Here is a 14,203-nt window from a genome sequence, read left to right on the forward strand (position 1 = left end):
GGGGGCCTATGTTCTTTGGGCAGTCTCGGAGGGAAGAAGCCCTACAAACCCTCAAAGTTGGGTGGGAGAGAAAGAAGGTAGTAGGAATAGGGACCTCTTTAGATGTAGCTCCTTGGGGGCGATTCCACTCTCTGTCATCAGGACTCCACAGTCCAGTCACACAGCAAACAGCAACAGGAAGCAGCAGAAGCAGCACCGAGAGTTCTTTGGAACTTAGTGAAGCAAAGCAGTGCAAAGCGAGGAGAAGCCAAGCAAAGGGTTGTCTGTCTGTCTGTGGGCTCTTATTTATCCCTTCTCAGAGTCCACACAAGGGTGTTTTCCAGCTGCCAAAAACCAGGCCTCTTGCACCAGGCAGTTTCCAGCTGACAGAGATCATGCACACTCTCAAGAGTCTGTTTTCAGCTGAAAAGATCATGGTCCCTTTCACAAGTCTGTTTTCAGCAGTGGGTAAAGCATTTCCCGTTCACACACTTGGGACCAAAACAATAAAACACATAAAAGGCACCAAAACCTCCAAAGGTTAGCAGTGGAGAGGATTTTGTCTGTCCTGTCTCAGAGTGTGACATGTTGCCAGGTGCTATCGTGTGTGTGTGTGTGTGTGTGTGTGGTGTCTGCGTGTCAGGAGTAAGGGCAGCGGCTTTATTGGGGGTGGTTACTGCCAGGTACCAACCCGGCACCCCCTGATCCAACATCTCAGGAGAACTCTATGTTTCTCATATGTGGTACTGGGGGGGGGGGGTTGTTAGGTAATTCATGGCCGTGCAGGGAGCATCATCATCATCCCGAGTGGCAAAGTTTCTTAAACTATACATGTATACACATACACATTTATATTACATGGAATTTTAGGTAGGCCTAAAATCATATGGTCTGTATGTTTTATGAAACATTCTTGGTGTTATTTATTGCCTTCTCTGTATCGCCCTCCTTTCCTCCTCCATAGTTAAAGCCCCAACCCAATTTTCCCATTTTCTGCTCCATAGCACTGTAGCCTGCCATTCCCCAACCTAGCATTGCCCTGATTTCCCCCCTTTGGTTTTTCTCCATGTCTGTAAGAATTCCTGAAACAGTTTGCTTCTTGTGAGGAATTTGAGGGGAAGATTTTGAGTGGGGACCCCACTGGATTTTGGAGTTGTGGTTACACAGTTCAGTGGTTGTTCGTTGCCTTTCTCTGCCTGGCCCAGGTGTTGGGAGAAAAGAAGCTAAAAGGACGTGGAGGCGGTGGGAAACAGGACAGTCTCAAGCTAGGAGACCAGGGCTGTTCGGTTTCTCAACTCTAGAGTGGGAAGGGAAGAGGGCAGCCATAGTTAGAAGAGTCTAGAAAGGACTAAGAGAGGCAATGATTCTGGTGCCAGCTGGAAAGGAGTGTCACAGGAAGGTGTGAGGAAACACTCCTCCGCACCGCTCACAAACTGTCCCAAGAGGACTGGTACAAGGCTTCCAGCTGAGCCAAATTAGAGGCCCCTCATCTAGCTTCCTCCAGGCCACCAAGCCTGCTGCTCTAACCTGCTCCTGATAAGGGGCTGGGAGAGCAGCCTGTTGGAGGCCTGTGGAATACTGGTCAGCTGTGCCCGAAAGCATTCCCTAAGTTATCGGCACCTGGGGGTTAGCTTGTTGGTTACGTTCCCAGTCTGTGCACAACTGATGTGCCAGCCCAACGTGAACTGGGCCCATCCTCCGCCACTGCCTTATGCAGTTCCTTGAGATAAAAGATTTATTAGAAAACCCTCACCCCAACCTGGTGAGGCACTGCCACTAGCAAAAACCGACTGCAGGAAATAAGCTTATCTGCAAAGCCGTCTCTCAAGCAGATTGAAACCCCTACTTTTAAGCAGAAGTTGTAGGGATTCCAGACCTGGGTCGGATTTCTGAGATGAAGAGGAATGCCCCATATTTAACGGGGCTACGCTCACCCGCAGACCAGTTGGCCCGTCAGCGTTCTTCCGTCGAGCAGGATCCTCACACGGGGCACCAGTCCACAGGGTCGATATCCGGCAGGTGGAGCTGAGAGGAGGGTTGGCCAGTCCAGCTGGAGACCCTCTGTGGCTGAGCGGGATGGTGAGTGTCCACGGCATGGACCTCCCCAGATGCCCCAGGGAATAAACCACCACCGAGCCGGGAGATCTGTCGAAGCAGGAACTCGGTTTAGTGAATCAGACGGTCCTTTTTATAGGTTTGGATCAGGAGGCAGGATTAAGGAAGTGAAGTAAGATGACATAGAGAGCAAGCAAGGTTACGTAGTGCCAGGAGAGGTGGGTCAGCAACAAAACTCCACGTAACAGTTGCCAGGCAGGGTTGATTTTAAGGTGGATATGCTGAATCACTTTTGCCTGGAAGTGGTGCCTCCCAAATCGAAGCCAAAGACAGGTCTCCAAACTCGAGCCAGGCTCAGGTAGATGCAGCAGGCCTTATAAGGCCCAACAAGGGGAATTGAAGAGATTCCCAAAACAATATAGGCTATCGCCTATATGGCTGTTACCCTTGGTTGCCTTCCAGAATTTGAAGGAAAGACCCTATTGCTGAGGATGTGAGGTACCGTGTGGTTGCCAGGAATTGAACTCAGGGCCTCTGGAAGAGCAGACTGTGTTCTTAACCACTGGAGAGCCATCTCTCCAGCCTGTATTGCTGGAGATGTCGGGCACTTAAGACACAGGACTTGGAGGAACTGAGCTAGAACTGGCCGCGAAGCCTTTTCACTCATGACTGGCTCTTAAAGCCTCAGAAGATGCTATGGAAGCTGCAAAAGGAGAGGTGCATTTGGTAGTCCTGCCCTGCTGTAAAGCCCGTGAACCACAACGACTGGCCTGGTAAGATATCCACAGTGGAGTTAGTGGCACCCTGATTTGGGGGGTACTCAACAACTCTGACTGGACTTAAGGCCTGCTCAGCAAGAGGGAATTCATGTTGAGTCCTGTAAACCTAGACAAATCCAGCTGGAGAGCTTGGAGACTAGAAAGGAGAGCTCACCACTGCTGCTTTCATAAACCAATACAATCTGTTCTCTCAGCAGCTATCCTTAAGATAAGCGCAGCCCTCACCCCTCACCGAAGAAGCTTCTTTTAGCAACGGATGGGCCGTAACAGAGAAAGTTTCAGAGATCTATACGACCAAAATGCAAAATGCACGTACTGAGTACCTGGGGGTGCCAGCTCTACCTGATATAACTGCAACACGACTCCTAAACCCGAGGCCATGGGAAAACCATGGAAAAGGAGGCAGGAAAGAGTGTAAGACGCATAGGACCACGGCTGTTGCTGCTGCTGGATCACATCCCCTAGACACAGAAAGCTGCACCCGTGAACTCTCAACAGGACCAGCTTAATGACACAGGTTGACATGCTACTGGGGACAAGAGAAAGCCCACATGGTGCCATCCCCAGGTAAAAAGCCGAAAGAAGTCCAGGGCTGCCGAGACAGGGAGAATTGGTTACCTTCAGAGATGAACTCGCACATGGGTTGTCTAATCCCTAAAGGTCAGCCCTGAACCACTGCACACACGAGCAAAGCTAAATGGACTCACCATGTCAGATATACCTGTGCGCATATGTATACATACCCTTATGTGCACACATGTAACAGTCATGATTTTTAAAGATGATGACCAGGAATTTAGGATGGGGAGAGGCAGGGGTACGAAGGTTGTAGATGCAATGTGAAATTTTAAAAACAAAAAACTGTTCTAATAAGAGAACTAGAGATATTTTGCTGGCCCTGTGATGCAGGCTTGGTCCTGCCTCTCGTTCTGTCCAGTGAAATCTTAGAAACTGTGATGCGCACCGAGGCTGACTGTGTGCTCTCAAGCATGAGTCTGCTCTTTTGGATTTTATGCTGACGGCACACAAAGAGCGCGCTCCAAATGACCCATCATTGGGGCGTCACAGACGAAGGAGAAACATATAAAGCCAGCCTGAGCCCAGCCTGGAGCCAAGTTCAAGTAATTCCAACCAGATCAGCCAGATTCCAATAGATAGCGAATGTATAGATGAGAAATACTTACTATTTTACAGTTGGGATTTCAAGGTTGTTCCGTAGCAGCAACTGGTGGATGCAAGGCAATTCCCCATGTTACAGCACAGTCTTCACAGAATCCCTTCTGGGTTGGTCATGTCGGCTCAACAGTCTCTCTGTTGAATGTGTCTCTAGCAGTTCTGCAATATTAATATTAAGACAGGCAGTATTCTGGTGTATTCACAAACACCCAGAGATATAGGGTTGCTAGACTAAAGAGGTGAGATGGAAGGGCACAGAATACTCAATCATCATTATTTGTTAACTTACAGCTTTGGGGGGGGGGGTAGGTTTTCTTTTGACCCCAGTGCTTGGGTCAAAGCCAGAACCTTTAAGCCTCTAACGCTGAGCCACATCCTTAGCACTTCATCAAAAAGTATTTATTTTCTTTTTAATTATGTGTATGTGTATACACACGAGTGCAGGTGCCCACGGAGGCTCTGGAGCTGGAGTTACAATTGGTTGTGAGCCACTGCATGTAGGTGCTGGAAGTTAAACTCGGGGCCTCTGGAGAGCAATGGTCTCTCCCTTAGCCACAGAGTGGCTTAATCTCTCCAGTGCCACCTCCCCCCACCCCGTTTTAAGACAAGGGCTTGTAACTGCCAGGGGCTGGGATTGCATGTCTGTACCCTCAGCCTGGCAGACATAGAAAGGTCTTTTTGTTCTCTTTTGGTTTAGAAGGGGGAAAGGCTGATATGAGCATCTGATTATAAAATGAGTCCTCATGTCTCAGAAACAGCTGACACTGCAAAGGAGCCTGTTCAGCAGGGCTGTGCCTAATCGTGCTAATCAAGAACCTCAAAGAAGTGACTCTCAGAAAACTGTGGATAGGAGCAGGAATCATTTAAAGTTTCTTCCTCTTTCTTCTCTCTCTGAGACAGGGTTTCTCTGTGTAGCCTTGGCTATCCTGGACTTGCCTTGTAGACCAGGCTGGCCTCTGCTTCTCTGAGTGCTGGGATTAAAGGCATGTGCCACCATGCCTGGCTTGAAGCATGAATTATTTAACCTTGACATGACGTAAGTACAGTTTCAGTGAAAAGGAAGGATGACCGTGTTCACAAATGGAACTTTAAAAATTAATAATTTTTAGCAAAAAAATAAAAAAATAATTTTTAGTCAAGCCTGGGGGTGTACACCTTTAATTTCAGCCTTTCATGTATATGCTAAATTGCCCAGGCTGACCTTAGAATTGTAATCCTTTTGCCTCAGCCTGAGAAATAGCTAGAATAACAGGCCTGCAGCACCAGGCCTGGCTTAGTCTAAATTTTGTTCAAATGATTTAGGAAATATGTAAGTAGTACATTTTTTTTTTTTTTAAATAGGGGACACACACACAAACCAACTCATCCTTATTTTCACAACACCCCCCATTTGTTTTCTGCTTTTGCTCTTTCATTTCTGGTAGATAAGCTTAAGCTTTTGCTGAGCACATTTTTCTAGGCACATTCCACCTCCTGCTCGGGCTGGTGGTTCCACAGGCCCTTCCCGTTCTGCCTGCCACTGGCAGGCAAAGCATCTTCCAGGTCACAGCCTAGGCGGCGCTGGTCCTTGGTGGGAGCAGCGGCTGGCAGTACAGCACATCCTGCGGCGCCAGCTGGTTTCCTGCAGCAGCTTGTGGTAGAGGAGCAGGGTGATGGGTGAGGTCGCCAACACTTTCAGGGGAGTCTGCCCCAGAGAAACACAAGACAGGGACATTCTCCACTCAATTCTGCTTCCACGGGAAGATCAAGAGGGCCTTGAACTCAAGCTCCTAACTGGTTCTTGGAAAGAATGTGGGAAACAAGAAGCGAAGAGTCAGTCCTTGTTTAAATATAGCCTAACTAAGGGATTGTTCATGCGGTAACTGTTAAGAACCACTAGGGAGCAAAAGGTCTGCTTTTTAACCAACATCATTCCCCGAGGGGGTGCACCGTTCCTGGAGGTACTGCAATACCAGGTCGATGCGTGGAGTGGACGGAGCAAGCTCCTATTCCAACTCCTAGCTCCAAAAATCCATTTAATATATTGTCCTCGGATAGAGGACGTATCAGATATTAAACTGATAAGAACAGATACTACACTTGATCTTAGCCAAAAGGCCGAGAAGCGATAACGTCCTGCCGCTCTCACACCCACACCAGTAACATGCATACACCTTTAACTCACGGTCACACACACATTCGCAGACCAACAGACACGCACTTGACCCCGACTCTCATGTTCTATCGCTATCAGGACCTTACACCACGAAAAGCTTGGGATATCCAAGAAGGAGGAGAGAAATTTTCGTTGCTCCTTCCTTCCCAGAGTTCCGAGACCACGGGGCCGTGTGCTCATTTGCATGCCCCGCCCAGCGCTCCTCCTGCCTTCCGCCTCTGCGCCGCCGCTGCTGCATTGACGCATGCCCGGGTGCTAACAGGTTCTTCTTTGCAACCTTTCAGACACGGACTTGACAACACCGACCACAACAGGCCCCCGCCCGCACTCCTTCTTTTGCATCTAGTCGGTTTTGCTTTCCGACTCGCCCCGACAGGAGATCCCTGACCTGGGGGAGCGGGCCGATGCCCTTCCTGAGTGTGGCCCCGGGGAAAGCAAGTTCTGATCCGCCCAAGGGGTGGACAGAGCCTTGGGAGACAGTCCTTCAGAATTTCGGCTCCTTTGCTCTCACTATTGCTCTGGGTTTTTGCCCTTTACTCCTACCCCTTTCGTTCATTCCTTTCCTTGTTCAGCTTTTTTTTCAATGGAGTCTCTCACTTATGAAGCCCAGATCGACCTGGAATTCTCCGTGACCTTCCGGTCTCATCCTAGCCCAACAGCTGGCTTCCTTTCTTTCATAGTTTGAGACACAGTCACTTTGTAGCCCTGGCTATCCCAGAACATGCTATATCAACCAGGCTTGCCTCAAATTCTGAGATCCGCTTGCCCCACCCGCCTATCCCTATCTTGAAGGTGTGGTCACCACACCTAGCACAGTTCTAAAGCTCACTCTTGGTTGAGCTTTATGGTGCATACCTGTAATCAACTCCACAGCGTGGACCCTGGGGGAACCCAGTGTTCTGGGCTCCTCAGTGTAAGCACAGGGATTACAGGCGTGGGCCACCGAACTGGCCTAGGCTCCCCATCTTACTTATGGTTTTATTGTCCTGAAGAGACAGCGTGACCACAGCAACTCTTACAAAGGCAAACATTTACTTGGGCTGGCTTACAGTTTCAGAGGCTTAGTCCATTACCATCGCGGTGGGAAGCAGCGTGCAGGCAGCCACGGTGTAAGAAAGCCGAGATTTCCACCTCTTGATTCGAAGGCAGCCAGGAGGAAACTGTGGCCACGTTAGGCGTAGCTTGAGCACAGCCAACTTCAAAGCTCACCCCAACAGTGACACACTCCCTTCAACAAGGCTACACCTCCTAACGGTGCCAAGCATCCACAGGCATTAATCTATGGGGGCCTTTCCTATCCAAACCTTACCACACCCCAGGCCTTAGCACAACATCCTGACAGAATTACCATTCAGGATGGAAGTACCATCCCGACTGTTAAGCTCAGCATCAAGACACCACCTGCCAAAATGAAAACAAAGGCCTGCTCCATCAGAATCCATACAGTTCTGGGAAAGTCTCAGAATGTACTAACCTTGCTTTATATTTATAGCTTCTGTAGTTCTGCTTCTGACTAACCGTTCTTGTTAACTGAAATGCGTCAACCCAGAATATGCTTTTTGTGCTGAAAAGCTCCCCCTAAAGGAGGTTCAGTGCTACGCTGGGATCCTGAACACCTCGTGTAGTCGCTGGCCAGCTAATAAAGACTTTCTATTGGCTTAAACCCTTGTCCCAGCAGTCTTCTCTGGTGAATAACCCACAACGCTCGCATGTTATTTCTCTCACACTGTTTCTTTCACGGAAATAGGCCCCTTCTGATTTTAGTTGGAAGGGTTTTACTTTTGGCTTTGGGGAAAGACCATTAGTCCTGATTTTACTCAGTTAGTGGATGAAATCAAGAGTCCATGACATCTTGCCTTCTCTGCCCTGAGAAGGTGCCACACTGCAAGCCTGTGAGCTCCTCTCAGATGCCCTGTCTGAGATCCCCAGTGTCTGTCACAGTGGCATGTCTGAGATACACACAGGAAGACACAGTTGTGTAGGCCTATAGCTTTGGAGGACCCTGTGTGTGTGCAATGGACCGGGTGCTTTTGGAGGCAGCACACGGGGCAGTGAACCTGTAGAAGCACAGGGCTCTCCATCTCACTGCCTGGGTGAAGAGACAAAGGGCCAGAGCACACTAGCTCCCTCCACACTCTTCTGAGACCACACACCAAGCTCCTGTTGTGCTCTGTTTACACTGTTAGGGGATTTCCCTGAGAGTCTCCATAAGGGACATCCACTCAAGAACTCACCACTGCCAGTTAGGGTCACTCTGAGGAATGGGCCTTTATGACATGGAAATCTGAGTGATACTCAAGATCCAAACTATAGCGATCGACCCCAGTTCCCAAAAGTTCTTGTCCATCTCACAAAGGAAAACAGATTTAATCCACCACCGAGAACCTTGAAGTTGCAGCTGCTTTTGCCACCTACCTGGGCACAGATCCCTCTCACCCTGGATATTTCCCTCTGAGACCTCTACTTGCTTTATGGTTTAGAGGTCTTAATGAGACTCCTTTTGTCTGCCTGGTAAAGAATTAGGAGCAGGAAACATTTGGAACCCAACAGGGATAGGGGAGGGTGTGAATCTCAGATGCAGCAGGCAGTAGCAACAGAATCAGCCTGTAAAAGGCTTTGATTGCCCAGGATGGGGCAGGAGAGGAGGGATACACAGAATAAGACAGACAGAAAACAGAAGTCCCTTAGCAAAGCAGAGGGGCCACTCAGGAACCTGAAGCCTTGTCTCTCCTTGTCTGAGGCTCTTTTCTTTCTTCCTTCCTTTCTTTTTCTTTTTTCCTTTCTCTTAAGATTTATTTACTATGTTCTGTCTGCATGTAGCCAGCACACCAGAAGAGGGCACCAGATCTCATTATAGGTGGTTAAGAGTCACCACGTGATTGCTGGGAATTACACTCAGGACCTTTAGAAAGCATGGCCAATGCTCTTAACCTCTGAGCCATCTCTCTAGCTCCAACATCTGAGGCTCTTAAGGGTCTTCCATTTCCAGTTTTGGGTTGTTCATTTGAACAATGACTGGAACGCTGATAGTTCTCCAAGTTTGGGATGAACATATGCTGGTCTGGCCTTGAACTTGTTGGTTTGGCTGGAAGGTGGTGGGAAGGCCCTACTGGCAGGAGAAAACTCCCTCTAGGCTTTTGAAGCCACCTGGCTTTTGAGTCAGGTCAGGAGCTTGAGCAGGAAGCCGACCGTCATACTTTCATCATCATGGCCTCTCTCTGTACCTTTTCCCCATGCAAGAAAAGCCCTTCCAAGCTCGCCCTTCCCTCTTGAGCTGTTTCAGACTTTGACCATTTCTTTCTAGGAACCACTGCCTCAAGTGCTTGCTCTTTCTTTTCTTTTCTTTTCTTTTCTTTTTTCCCCTCATTTTCCCCATTGACCTATTTCCTTTAAACCACTGTGTTGTTTTGAATAGGAACGGTCGCCAGAGTCCTGTATTTGAAGGACTGGCCCATAGGGAGTGACACTGTTAGGAGGTGTGGCCTCTTTGGAGGAAGTGTTATCACTATGTGGGTGGGCTTTGAGGTCTCCTATGCTTAAGCTATGCCCAGTGTAGCACACAGTCTCCTGTGTAGAAGTAGCCCTCTGAGCTCCTTCTCCAGCATCATGTGTGGCTGCATGCTGCCATGCTCCCTGCAAACGATAATAGACTAAATCACTTAACAGTAAACCAGCCCCAATGAAATGTTCTCCTGTATAAAAGTTGCCTTGTCATGGTATCTCTTCAAAGTAATGAAACCCTAACTATGACAACCACCTTCCCTTTTAAGCCACAATGACTAGGCAATATACAGCCCTGTAGTTTCTGGTGAAAAACCATCATGCTGGGCTTTGCAAAAAGAGAAGCTTCAGATGAGACCCCTGGAGTTGGAGCCCAGGCCCTCAGGCAAGGTGGCAGATACTTTTCCCCACTAAGCCATCATCTCACTGTTCCTCACACAGAATGCTTTCACTAAGGATGCCCACCATGACTGAAAACCTGACCCTGCAGCCCCACATGTCATCACTGCTAACTCCACTGCCCTTTCCCAGTGCACATCTCTTCCCCTCATGATTACAGATGTCCAGTCCTTGTGTTCCTGCTTCCTGTTTTCTGAGAGTAATGCAGCCTCTGACCTGTCACCAAAGATGTGTCATCAACAGACAGCTGCTGCCCTATGAAGTTCTCCGCCTGTGATGCTCTCATAAGCTCCCACTGTCTTGAGAGTCCTTCAGCTTCCAAGGCTGTCCACGAGGTACCCTACCTACCTGCATGTCTCCACCCCTGACCTTGCCTCCACCTCCAAGTGTTTCTATGCACCGCAGGCCAGTGGCTGTTCTTTGGCAGCAGAATGGTAACATATATAGATGACATTATTATTTTTGGAAAGGAAAAAGAGGAAGTACAAGACACACTAGAGAGGCTACTTCAACACCTTAGAGACCAGGGATGGACTATTGATAAGGATAAAATTCAAGCAGTAGCACAAGAGGTTAAATTCTTAGGATTCCACTGGTTAACAGATGGACCAACAATCCCAAAGAAAGTGATAAATAAATAATAAATACTTAAGGTAACTGTGAATAAGACAGAAGTACAACACCTAGTAGAATTGTTTGGCTATTGGAGACAGCATATCCCTTATTTGCAAGTAATTCTACAACCATTGTAATATAACAGAGAAAACACAGGACTTTATATGGACCAAAGAACAGAAAGATGCAGTGAAGTTAATATTAGAATTTATTAAACAACACCAGACTCTGACATATACACAGGGAAATGATGAAGGTATTATTGATCTATTATACATGCATGGATATGGTAATTGGAACATCTTTGCAAAAAATCAAACTGTGTTAATGCCAATCGGATTTTATACCAAAAAAATTCCCATGGTCAGAAAACAAAACATTCACTGTTTAAAAAAACAATATGGACCTTAGATGAGACCATAAGAACAGTGCAATCTCTGTTGAGACAGAACTCGGTGAGAATCTGAACACCGATACCCTTGCTAGACTGGGTAAAGGCACCAGAAGAGGCATGGGCTGGTCTACCCATGGAAGGAAAGGTGCCACAATAGAAACGGTACCTGTCGGAATTCCTTCGGGTTGTACCTCTGTATGCAAAGGGGACGGCGTCAAAGATGTCGGAGTCAAAACTACAGACCAACAGCCCCATGACTCCAGAAGGCATGACCTTCCCAACATCTCCCCTCCCCAAAAACAGACGCCAATGGGGCAATGGGGTACAGAGGAATACTCCCCCACTCTGGTTAATGCATGGTTCACGGATGGTTCTTCAACCACCATGAACAATAAAATGCACTGGAAAGCAGCAGCCTACAGACAAGGGGATGGTATGGCTATATCTGAACAAGGCACAGAAAAATCAGCTCAACATGCAGAAGCCATAGCAGCATTATTAGCTGCCAGACAATGTCTTAAAGAAAAACAAAAATACTGGTATATATTTACAGACTCCTGGTGTGTAGCTAATGGAATAGCTATCTGGTCAGGAAAATGGAAACTAGCCTGCTGGAAGCTAGGAGGTAAAAGATATCTGGTCCAAAGAAGCCTGGATACAATTAGATGAGATAGCCAAGCAAGTAAAGATTAGAGTAACACACATAGGTACACATACAAGAAACAAGATGAGACTTCCAAAATAATGATATAGTAGATAAACTTTCCAAGGGATTGCAGGTAATTAAGTTAAAACCATCATGGGAAGTAAGAGAGAACAGGGGTGGAAGATTAAATTAAAACAACATTGGGAAATACAAAGGCCATATATACAGGATATACCTATAAATAGAGAAGAAATTCTATATTTACACAAGAGCATAGGACACATAGGACAATGGGCCATGGAGCAATGGTTTAGACAGAGAAATCTTAAGGCAAATAGAACAGATATTAAACGGGCACTACAGCAATGCAAAGACTGTCCAGCATCACAAACGAGATTTAGACACAATTATAGAGGAATTGTAGGACACAAACTACATTTAAATGAAATAGTACAAATTGACTATATTGGAACATTGTCGAATTTTAAAAATAAATATGCATGTACAATGGTGGATATATGTACAGGATTAGGACTACCAAGAGCATCACCCCATCCAGATCAACAAGGTGCAATTATGACAGTGTTAACATGGTGTATCATGCAAGGAACACCAGAAGTAATACAATCAGATCAAGGAACACACTTTACAGGCAAGGACACCCAAAGAATAGCTAAACAACTTGACATACAATGGGATTTCCAAAAGGCATATACTCCAACAGCTGCAGGAGCCATTGAAAGAGTTAATGGCCTGTTAAAAGTGAAATTATTAGACAAAATCCTCCTTAAAAAATAATTTTAAAACTAGCATGTATAGAATTAAATAATAGACCCAGATTAAATAGACAGAGTCCATTAGAAGAAGCAAGACAAATGAACAATATGCTAGATTACCCTACATTAGAAGATAAAACACTGATTAGACAATTTTAATCAATATAAAGGGATATAATAGTGTAATACATTATGGCATTATACATATCAGTTATAATATAATATTATGGAACAATACAGGGAGTGAAGGAAATTTTCTAGTGATTCCAAATAATCGAACACACATATCAATTATGTTTCCTGATTGGTCATATGTAATAGCATTAGAAATAAGTATTCCAAAGAAGCCAACAGAGAATAGACATTATTATGCCAATCAAACAACTTTAAAAATAGCTGAGTTTGATGTTTTATTCATTATTAATGTCACCATATGTAAATGTTAATATGATATAATCACATGGAATATACATAATTCTAGATTATATTCAGAATATGATAAATATTGTATTTGTGCCCACCAAACAGGAGGACAAGATGAATTTCCAATTCCACTTAATATTATTGTAAAGCCTGAAAACCATACAATCCCTGTACATAATGAACAAATATTTAAAGCCCCTAAAAAACTCCAAACATTATATAAAAAGACATTCCCTGGATGAACATTTAAGGTCCCTAAAATATTCCAAATATTGTTTGGAGAAACATCCAAAGTTCCCAAAAAGCTCTGGACAGGGAGCAATGAGACAGAATATATATTGCTGAAGTAGAAGTGCTACAAGCATTACATGTAAAACAATTAGACACAGTAAAAAGGAAATGGTTTTGTAAATAACCATATAATAGTGGTGCATTGGCTAGGATAGGGCTCTCCTAGCAAAGCTAGGACCCCTTTTGGACTCTGGACAGGACGGTTACTACTGATTTTCTCTGCTCCATGCCCCAAACCCGAGCCTCAGCGTAAAGCATGAGCTTGCTCCAGTGCGTGGACCCCCTGGGGCCATGGTCTCGCAGCTTGGCTGCTTGGTCCTCCCTGGCTCCCCGGGATGCTTCCGCTCTCCCCAGGCTTGGGTCCTGGTGCCCACGGTATGGCACCCGGGGCCGGGGCTGAGAGTCACCGCTATGCAGTCCAGCTCCCGCCGCAGTGGCTTCAGCGGCGGCAAAGGCCAGTCCCGCCCCGGGCTTGGATCTCTGTGCTTAGCGGCAGTGTTGGTAAGAGGGTAAGTGATCTGCTCGGGACCTCTAGGGGGAGGCGAGCCAAAAGGGACCGTGTTGTAGGAAGTTATTAATTTACTATTGGTTTATCTTCTGGCGATGCTGCTGTTAATCCTAATCATTTTAATAACCAAATCACCACACAGAGACTGGGTTTTTAGTTAACCTAGAACACAATGCTGGGCAATATTTACTCATCCTAAACCTCCAAGCTCTCAGTTTCCTAACATTTAGATTTCCCACATTATACTTCCTTTTTGTGAAATCTTAGGTCTGGTTCATGCTCCACGTCCTCCAAGATCTCTCTTCTAGCTCTGCTCTCCTAGCTCTTCTCTTACCCCTTCTCCTCCCACTCATCACCTGCCTTCTGGCTCCTCCCCTCTTTTCTGTCCTCTGGCTCCTCCCAGCTCAACATTGTGTCTAGTTGCTTTATTTGTCCTCAACAAGAGTTGAGACAGGATGCTTAGAATGAGTATCACAATGCAATATCCAATTGAAACCAGAGAGTTG

The 14,203-nt window shown here is 46.4% G+C and overlaps 1 non-coding gene across 1 annotated transcript; it reads right to left on the minus strand.

Annotated features, from left to right (window-relative positions):
* Positions 1-5,907: 5,907 nt before the first annotated feature.
* On the minus strand, positions 5,908-6,098 carry LOC129686584 (U2 spliceosomal RNA). Its single transcript, XR_008721640.1, has one exon. It is a non-coding gene; the product is annotated as a U2 spliceosomal RNA (small nuclear RNA).
* Positions 6,099-14,203: the final 8,105 nt, after the last annotated feature.

Source organism: Psammomys obesus, unplaced genomic scaffold (assembly GCF_907164565.1).
Source record: "Psammomys obesus unplaced genomic scaffold, mPsaObe1.curated_primary_1811, whole genome shotgun sequence".
Taxonomy (NCBI): Eukaryota; Metazoa; Chordata; class Mammalia; order Rodentia; family Muridae; genus Psammomys; species Psammomys obesus.